This window comes from Canis lupus, chromosome X (assembly GCF_048164855.1).
Source record: "Canis lupus baileyi chromosome X, mCanLup2.hap1, whole genome shotgun sequence".
Lineage (NCBI taxonomy): Eukaryota > Metazoa > Chordata > Mammalia > Carnivora > Canidae > Canis > Canis lupus.
In genome coordinates, this window is record NC_132876.1 from 32,168,711 (window position 1) to 32,179,082 (window position 10,372).

Sequence of the window (10,372 nt, forward strand, 5' to 3'; positions counted from 1 at the left end):
CTCTACACCAGGACCCTGAAATCATGATCTGAGCTAAAATCAAGAGTCAGATGCCTAACTGACTGAGCCACACAGGTGCCCCTATTCACATTTTTTTGAGTTATTTCCCTAATGGCAGCTCTAGGGCTTACCATACATTTCTTAATGTATCATATTCAGCTTCAGATTTATACTAATTCCAGTGAGATACACAATATTATTCCTACATATCTCTATTACCTTGTGCCCTCCTTTTGTAAAGATTTTATTTATTTATTCATGAGAGGCACACAGACAAAGAGGCAGAGACACAGGCAGAGGGAGAAGCAGGCCCCATGCAGGGAGCCTGATGTGGGACTAGATCCTAGGACCGTGGGATCATGACCCGAGCCAAAGGCAGATGCTCAACAGCTGAGCCACCCAGGTGTCCCCCTTGTGCCCCCTTTTGTGATATTGTTAAAAATATTACATCTAGGGGATCCCTGGGTGGCTCAGCGGTTTGGCACCTGTCTTCGGCCCAGGGCATGATCCTGGAGACCCAGGATCAAGTCCCATGTCGGGCTCATTGCATGGAGCCTGCTTCTCCCTCTGCCTGTGTCTCTGCCTCTCTCTGTGTCTCTCATGAATAAATAAATAAAATCTTTAAAAAAAATAAAAAGAATTACATCTATAAATGTTACAAACTGAACAATACACTGTTATATAATTTTATGACTTTTAAAGGAGCTAAGGGAAGAAAGGAGAGCAAGTATATATATATATTTTAAAGATTTTATTTATTCATGAGACACACACAGAGAGAGATAGAAGCCATAGGCAGAGAGAAGCAGGCTCCATGCAGGAAGCCTGATGTGGTACATGCCCTGAGCCAAAGGCAGATGTTCAACTGCTGAGCCACCCAAGCATCCCCCCCCCCTTTTTTTTAAAGGAGAGTAAGTATATTTATACCTTCTCTTATAGTAACCTTCTTATTTATCATTTCTGACTCTTTATTCTGGTAGGTTTGAGTTGTCATCTGAAGTCATTTAGTCAAGCCAATACATCTTTGCCCCACCTACCTCCTTTGTGCTGTAACTGGCAAATGTATTAGATTTCTATATGTTAGAGGCCCAACAATCCATTATTTTTTAAAAAGATTTTATTTATTTACTAGAGAGAGAGAGAAAGCATGAGCAGGGGGAGGGGCAGAGGAAGAAGACGACTCCCCGCTGAGTAGGGAGCCAGATGTAGGGCTGGATCCCAGGACCCCGGGATCATGACCCGAGCTGAAGGCAGATGCTTAAACAACTGAGCCACCCAAGCGTCCCCCCAACAATCCATTATATACATATTATTTTATATAGTTACTATTTAAATCAGTTAAGAGGGGATGCCTGGGTGCCTCAGGAGTTGAGTATCTGCCTTTGGCTCAGGGTGTGATCCCAGAGTTCCAGGATCAAGTCCCACATCAGGCTCTCTGCATGGAGCCTGCTTCTCCCTCTGCCTGTGTCTCTGCCTCTCTCTCTCTCTCTGTCTCTCATGAATAAATAAATAAAATCTTAAAAAAATAATAAAAGGTTATATAGAGGCCTTAACGAGGATCGGTCACATATCCAGTCCAGAGGATCTCAACAACACATTCTCAACACTATGTCCTTCAAATGGCTCTGACTTTAGGCAGAATGTACATTCCAAAGACAGTCATCCAAAGACAACTCCAATTGCCTGGGTCCAGCTCACTCAGCTCACAAGTCAACTTGCAGTAATACCCTCAATGAGCTCCTCTAACAATTTCCTTTACCTGTGGTTTTTTGGTTTTGGTATGGATCTTAATTAATGTCTGAGATCACTTTATTTCAGCCTGAACTGCTTTACTATATCTTGTAAGGTGGGCCCTAATCCAATGTAAGTGGTGTCCTTGTAAGACCAGGAAATTTGGAAGCAAAACAAACACTAGGGGGCACCTGTACACAGAGAAACAACCACAGGAAGAACAGTGAATGGTGGTCCTCTGCAAGCCAAGGAGAGAGGCCTCAGAAGTAACCAAACTTGCTGATATCTTGATCTTGGATTTCTGGCCTCCAGAATTGTGAGAAAATAAATGTATGTTGCTTAAACCATCCAGTCTGTGGCATTTTGTTATGGCAGCCCTAGCAAACTAATCTAAGCCCCTATAGTGAATTTTTCATTTCAGTTACTGTACTTTACAATTCTAGAATTTCCATTTGGTTCTTATTCTTATATAATTTCTATCTATTATATTTTCTTCTTTTTAAAAATCTATTTTCTTGAATTACATTGTCAGAGTACCTTTCTTTAATTATGGTTTCCTTTATTTCCTTGAATCTATTTAAAATGGCTATTTAAAAATTTTTAAAAAATATTTTATTTATTTATTTGAAGGAGAGGGAGAGAGCACAGTGGGGAGGAACAGAGGAAGAAGGAGATGCAGGATCCCTGCTGAGCAGGAAGCCCAATGCAGGGCTCAATCCTAGGACCCTGGGATCAGACCTGAGCTGAAGGCAGACACTTAACCGAGTAAGCCACCCAGGTGCCCCTACTTTGTCTTTTTTTTTTTTTTTAAGTTTTATGTATTTGAGTAATCTATACACCCAAGTGGGGCTTGAACTCACCACTCTGAGATCAAGAGTCACATAGACTTCCAACTGAGCCAGCCAGGTGCCCCTAAAATGGCTACTTTGAAGTCTTTGTTAAATATGACACCTGGGGGTATCCCTGGGTGGCTCAGCGGTTTAGTGCCTGCCTTTGTCCCAGGGCGAGATTCTGGAGTCCTGGGATCGAGTCCCGCGTAGGGCTCCCGGCATGGAGCCTGCTTCTCTCTCTGCCTGTGTCTCTGCCTCTCCCTCTCTATCATAAATAAATAAATAAAATCTTAAAAAAAATAAATATGACACCTGGTGGGCGCATGGGTGGCTCAGAGGTTGAGCATCTATCTGCCTTTGGCTTAGGTCAATGATCCCGGGGTCTTGGGATCAAGTGCTGCATCCCTGCAGGGAGCCTACTTCTTCTTCTGCCTAAGTTTCGGTCTCTCTCTTTCTGTCTCTCATGAATAAATAAATAAAATCTTAAAAGAAAAAAAAAGAATTGAATAACTCTCTGGTCTCTAACTAAAAGAATGAACTTTAAAATACATACATGCTGGGCAGCCTGGGTGGCTCACCGTTTTAGCTCTTGCCTTCTGCCTAGGGCATGATCCTGGAGTCCCGGGATCGAGTCCCACAGTTGGGCTCCCTGCATGGAGCCTGCTTCTCCCTCTGCCTGTGTGTCTCTGCCTCTTTCTCTCTGGATCTTTCATGAATAAATAAATAAAGTCTTTAAAAAATAAAATACGTACATACACACAATACCTGGTTACTCTCATAGGTGGTTTTTGTTACTTGCTTTTCCATACCCGAAGCCCCACCCCCCTGTATGGGTTATACTTTCCTCTTTCTTTTTCTTTCTTCTTTCTTTCTTTCTCTTTCTTTCTTTCTTTCTTTCTTTCTTTCTTTCTTTCTTTCTTTCTTTTTCTTTTTCTTTTTTTTCTTTCTTTCTTCTTTCTTTCTCCTTCCTTTTCTTTCTTTTTCTTTCTCTCTCTCTCTCTTTCTTTTATTCATGAGAGACACAGAGAGAGAGAGGCAGAGACACAGGCAGAGGGAGAAGCAGGCTCCATGCAGGGACCCCGCTGTGGGACTTGATCCCAATCCCAGATCCCAGGATCACACCCTGAGCCACCCAGGCATCCCAACTTTCCTGTTTCTTTGCACATCATATCTGTTGGAAACTGGATATTTTACGTCATGTACTGACTCTTAATAAAGGTTCCCCGCCTCCTCTTTCAGGTTCGTTATTATTTGTAGTAACTGGCTGGATTATTTAAGTCTGTTCTTGCTACCACCCTCCCACCTGCCACAAACACACCCGTGTTAAGCCTATTATGTTGTTTATCAAGGGGTGTGGCCTTTGGTGTGCCCACAGTCACCTTGAGACAACAGTGGTTTTGACAGGCTTCTCTTTGCCTCTTTTCCTGACTCCCCCCAAATGTTAAACTCCACTAACTGCAGGATTGCTCTATTGTTTTTCTTTTTTTTTTAAAGATTTTATTTATTTATTCATGATAGACACAGAGAGAGAGAGGCAGAGACACAGGCAGAGGGAGAAGCAGGCTCCATGCACCCGGAGCCTGACGTGGGATTCAATCCTGGGTCTCCAGGATTGCGCCCTGGGTCAAAGGCAGGCGCCAAACCGCTGCGCCACCCAGGGATCCCTGCTCTATTGTTTTCAACAATGCCCTGGGGGGCATAAATTGTGGGATAGACTAATTCAATCAAACTACAGTTCCTTTGAAGGAACAGTTCCAGAAGTCAGTGTTAGATTTGTTTAGACCTGAGGAGGGCTCCTCCCGGCTGTCTCTACCCATTTCTCTTGCAGATTAACTGGCCTACAGTTTAGTTTATATCTCCACTAAATCTACCAATCTCCCAATGGCTTTTCACCACAATCACCATTGTTTTTGAGAATATCCTTAAATTTGGGAGCACCTGACCAGCTTAGTTGGTAGAGCAAGCAACTCTTGATCTCCGGTTGTGAATTTGAGTCCCAAGTTGGGGATAGAGTTTACTTAAAAAAAAAAAAAAAGGCAAGGGCACCTGGGTGGCTCAGTTAAGTGTCTGCCTTCAGTTCAGGTCATGATCCCAGGGTCCTGGAATAGAGCCCTGCGTTCGGCTCCCTGCTCAGTGGGGAGCCTGCTTCTCCCTCTCCCCTCTGCTCTTGCTCTCTTGCTCTTTCTCCCTCAAATAAGTAAATAAAACTTAAAAAAAGGCATTACAGAGAATATCCTTAAGCTTAAATTTCCTCATCCTATGTTGCCAATGAAGTCAGTTCTTCTGGGACGATATTAGGAGCTGTTTGTGACCTACTCCCCCAAGGAAAAATCTCCAAGCCAAGACAAAGGAGTTGGGGGAAAGATGAATGACTTGCCTCTCAATAAAATCGCCCCTTTAAGGACCTGAGTGCTAGGAGGGAGAGGGGCAGTAGCCTCAGGTCTTCTCAGTGAGGAACCACTTTACCACCCAAGACAGGGTGATCAGGGTCCTAGTATTGTCAGCACCATGCTTGTAGCTGGTGTGCAGGGCTGCAAGAGCATCTCACTCCAGGGGTCCCAAACCGACCAGGCTTGGCCACTCACTGCTGATAAAATCCAAAGGCAGAGAAATGTGTAGTAGTGAAACAAGAAAGGAACTTATCTTAGTGAGGCCAAAACCAGGAAGACAGCAGACTAGTGTCTCAGAGACTGTCTCCAAAGTGCTGAAAATACTCCCACGTTTGTTAGGAAAATGTGGGGCAAAGGTGGGTGGTTACTTGCAGGCAGGCGGTGAAGGTCAAATCCATCATTATCATGGAGTCAATCATGGGCGAGGTCTTGCTGGCTCAGAGCAGTCTGCATGTTGGGATGAGAGAGGTGTTAGGATGATGTGAAGGTTTTCACCCAAGCAACTGGAAGGATGGAGATGGCATTAACAGATCTGGGAGATGTTGGGGGAAGAGGCTCAGGAGGACTTCATTCTGGCTGTGTTAAGTTTGCCAGGCCTATTAGACCTCCAAAAAGGGAGCTGTCAGGATGCAGCTGGATCTGTCAGGAACCCAGAGGAAAGTTCCGGGCAACAGGTGTCCTTGCAGATAGAGTGTTTAAAGACCTGAAACTGAATGAGCTCCTTGAGGAAATGAATGCACAGAGAGGCAGTTGATGGCCCTAGCCCCACGGCTCTCCAACCTCCACATTCTAGATGATGGAGAGAGGAGCCAGCAGAAGGCAAGGACTTTTGAGATCAAAGAGAAATCAGGAGAGTTTGGTGTCCTAGAAGCCAAGGGAAACAAGTGTGGTAAGGAAAACAGAATGATTGACTAAGCCAGATGCCATTGAGAGGTCCAGTAAGGTAAGTACTCACCACTGGATTTGACAGCAGGAAGGGAGGCCATCGATGACCCTGGCAAGTATGGATCTTGAGGCTTGGAAGCAGGGTGAACTCTATTGAAGTGAGTTCAAAAGGCAGTGGGAAGTAAGGAATTTGAGACTGTTCTATTTTGGCTCTCTTCACTGTCTCATTCCCCTATAATTCATCCTGGAAACTGCCCTCAGAGATTGCTCTAAAATGCAAATCTCATCATTCAACTCTGCTGTCTAAAATCCTTCAGTGATAGTTGAAACAAGATTGACAAAATACAAATAATTGTTTTTATTTCGGCCTCTTTATTTTGTTCCATCAGTCTTAATGTGTCTGCCAGGTTTTTTTTTTTTTTTAAGATTTTATTAAAAAAAAAGATTTTAAGTAATCTCTACATTCAATGTGGGGCTCAAACCCACAACCCTGGTATCAAGAGTCACATGCTCCAACTAGGCCAGCCAGGCACCCCCATTGAGATTTTAATAGGGATTGCATTGACTCTGTAGATTGCTTTGGATAATATGTATATTTTAACAATATTCTTCCAATCCATTACCATGTGATATCTTTCCAATTATTTGTATCTTCAATTTCATCAGTATCAGTGCTTTGTAGTTTTCAGTGTACAAGTCTTTTACCTCCTTAGTTAAGTGTATACCTAAGCGTTTTTATTTCTTTGATGATATCGTAAAATGGGATTGTTTCCCTAATTTCCTTTTCAGGTAGGTCACTGTTAGCATATAGAAATGCAACTGATTTTTATATATGTCAATTCTGTATCCTGCAACTTTACTGAATTAGGGTGCCAAAAATACACAATAGAGAATGGATAGTGTTCCCAGTGTTGTTGGGAAAACTGGACAGCCACGTGCAGAAGATTAAAATTGGACCTCTATCTTGTACCATACACAGAATCAACTCAACATGATTAATGACTTAAATATAAGACTTGAAACTGTAAAACTCCTAAAAGAAAATATAGGAGATAACATCGTGACATTAGTCTTAAAAACGATTTCATGGGTATGACACTAAAAGCACAGGCATCAAAAATTAAGATAAACACAAGTGGGACTACATTAAACTCAAAGACTTCTGTACAACAAAGGAAACCATCAACTGGGTGAAAAAGCTACCTAAGGAATGGGAGAGAATATTTGCAAACTATATCTCATAAATGGTAAATTTCCAAAATATATAAAGAAAATGTATAACTCAATAGTAAAAAAAAAAACACATCTAAATTAATAACCCGATTAAAAAATGGGCGAATGACTTGATTAGACATTTATCAAAGATACACAAATGGCCAAAAGATTTATAAAAAGAAACACAACAACACTAATCATCAGGTAAATGCAAATCAAAACCTTAATATCATCTCAAACCTGTTAGGATAGCTATTAACACCGATAACACCAAGTGTTGATTGGCAAGGATATGGAGAAATTGGAACCCTTGTACACTGCCAATGTAGCTGGTAAGGAAAACAGTATGGAAGTTATTTAGAAAATTAAAATAGAACTACAATATGATCAGAAAGCTTACTTCTGGGTATTTATCCAAGAAAATGAAAATCAAGATCTCAAAGAGAGGGATGCCTGGGTGGCTCAGCAGTTGAGTGTCTGCTCTTGGTTCAGGGCGTGATCCCGGAGTCCTGGGATCAAGTCCCACATCGGGCTCCCTGCATGGAGCCTGCTTCTCCCTCTGCCTGTGTCTCTGCCTCTCTCTCTCTCTGTGTCTCTCACAAATAAATAAAATCATAAAATAAAATTTATTAAAAATATCTCAAGGAGATTAGCACTCCTATGTTCGCTGCAGCACTATTCATAATAACCAATCTGTGGAAACCACCTAAATGTTCATCAACAGATGCGTGGATAAAGAAAATGTATATATGTGAGAATATAGGGAAACCTCATTTAAAATGGAATCAGGCTTGGGACACCTGGGTGGCTCAGCAGTTGAGCATCGGCCTTCAGCTCAGGGCATGATCCCGAGGTCCTGGGATCGAGTCCCACATCAGGCTCCCTGTGGGGAGTCTGCTTCTCTTTCTGCCTATGTCTGCCTCTCTGTCTCTCATTAACAAATAAATAAAATTAAAAATAAAATAAAATGGAATCAGGCTTGATCTTGGAGTTGAGTTTGAGCCCCACATGGGGTATAGAGATTACTTAAACAAATAAAACTTTAAAAAAATAAAATAGAGTCAAGAAGCCAGAAGGGGAATCCCTCATGCCACTACCACTCCAGACCAATTATGGACCTCAACAGGAAGAGATGCACCTTGCTAATCATATTAGTTTACTACTCCAGCAGGAGGAAGGAAGATTCTATATTTGAACATCAGGGGCAGCTGGGTGGTGCAGTCACTTAAACACATTCAATTCTTGGTTTCTGTTCAGGTCCTGATCTCTGTGTCATGAGATCAAGTCCTGTGTCGCACTCTGTGCTCAATGAAGGAGTCTGCTTAAGATTCTCTCTCCCTCTCCCTCGGTCCATCCTGCTCATTTTTTCTCTCAAATAAATAAGTCTTTAAAAGAAACCTACATTACACTTTCAACTCGTAATTTACTCCAATGGACTTTTTGTTTATAACAGCCCCTCCCAACTCTCCTCTTTCCTCTGTAAAAGAGTGCTGTTCTCCTTTGTTCTCTGAACTTGCCCATGGCTTTTCCTATAGCTTGCTTATCTCAAACTGCAATTACTCTGCTATTCCTGAATAAACCCATTTGCTGGTAAAATAATTGGCTGTTTTACTTGTAAGGTTCACAACCTACATATTGTAAAATTTTTAGCAGCATCTGTCTTCAATCTACCAGATGCCAGTAGCACTCCCTTGGTTGTGACAACCAAAAACATTCTTCAGCCTTTGCTAAATGTTCCCTAAAGGGCAAAACTGCACAGTCAAGACCACTGGTCTAGGTATACCAGACAACTAGCAGTTCCTAACATGAAATGCTGTTTCATACCTTTGATAATTTGAATAAACTGTCCCCTTTGCCTGGAATCTCTTCCCTCTCTTCTGCCTGATAACTTTTGTTAATGGTTCAAATAAATGCTTAAAGCTACTGTTTCCTGTGTTCATTTCATTTTGGTAGCTCCAATGTCTAATACAGTCCCTGGCATAAAATAGGTGCTAAATAAATTGTTTGCTGAAAGGATTAATCATCATTAAGAGATTTTTATTGAGCTCCTTGTGAGCACTGATTTTTATAAAAGGTACAGAAGGGATCCTCACTCTAAAGTGGTTTACAATTTAATGGTTACGATAAAAACTGTTAATTATCCCCCATTGTCCCATCTCTCCTTTTGTCTTGAATAAAAACAGCATTGATGGCTGCCTAGTAAAAACATTTCCCAACCTCCTTTACAGAGTTAGTCCTTGACAAGTGATATAAGTGGAAGTGGTATGTGTCCCTTAAAAGAAGGGACATGTTCACCTTGCTTTCTTCCTTTTGGCTGGATTACAAATCAAGTGGCTGGAACTCAAGCTGCTATTTTGGACTATGAGGCAAAAGCCTCAGGCTAAGAATGGCAGAGCAACAACAATAAAGACCAAGGGTGTATCCCTGATGAACACAAAACCACCATACTCACCTTGGACTTCATATCTTCTGACTTTATAGCATAAAGAAATAAACTTTTATCTTGTCTAGAACATAAACTTAATCTCAAGTAATTAAGTTGGGAAGACCAAAAGCAGAAGAGATTGAAGAGGAAAACAGAATCCTAGCATGGATGATAATGCAAGAGGTGGATGCAATACCAAGGATACCTCATGCCCAGAGGTGCTCAGGAGTGGGGTTTAAATTCCTAACACCTAAAAAAACAAAAACAAAAACAAAAAAAAATTCCTAACACCTGCAAAGTGCAGGATCCCACAGTCTAGGAATAAGTGATAGTAACAATAAAACGATAGTTGCAGTAAAAAGAAACAGCAGTACCAATAAAAATAATAGTAAAACAGATCTGAACTGGTGGGAATCGTGCAGCCCAATAGAGATAAACATGCAACTTCTCTGTAAGGATATAGGCATGCCCAAACACGACACTTCAACAGAGAGTAAGCACACTGAGGATGGACTCACCACCAAGATGACAGACCACATCGGGAAATTAATTGCCTTAAGGAAAGAGCCAGAAGATGCAACAAGTGAGACAATTTATACCTGAGGAGCCAGAGATAATAAAGCAATCTAAAAGAGCTTCTGGAAAAAGGAAGGAATAGGAATTATGAAACAAAAAAGTAAGGGGTACCTGGGTGACGCAGTTTGTTGAGCATCCAGCTCTTGTTTTGGCTCAGGTCGAGATCTTGAGATCATGAGATGGAGCCCTGAGTCAGGCTCCACGCTCAGTGGGGAGTCTGCTCAGGACTCTCTGGCCCTCTCCTCTATGCCGTCTCTCATACATACACACGTACATCTTTTTAAAAAACCCAAAAAAGTTAAAACATTAAGACAGATGGA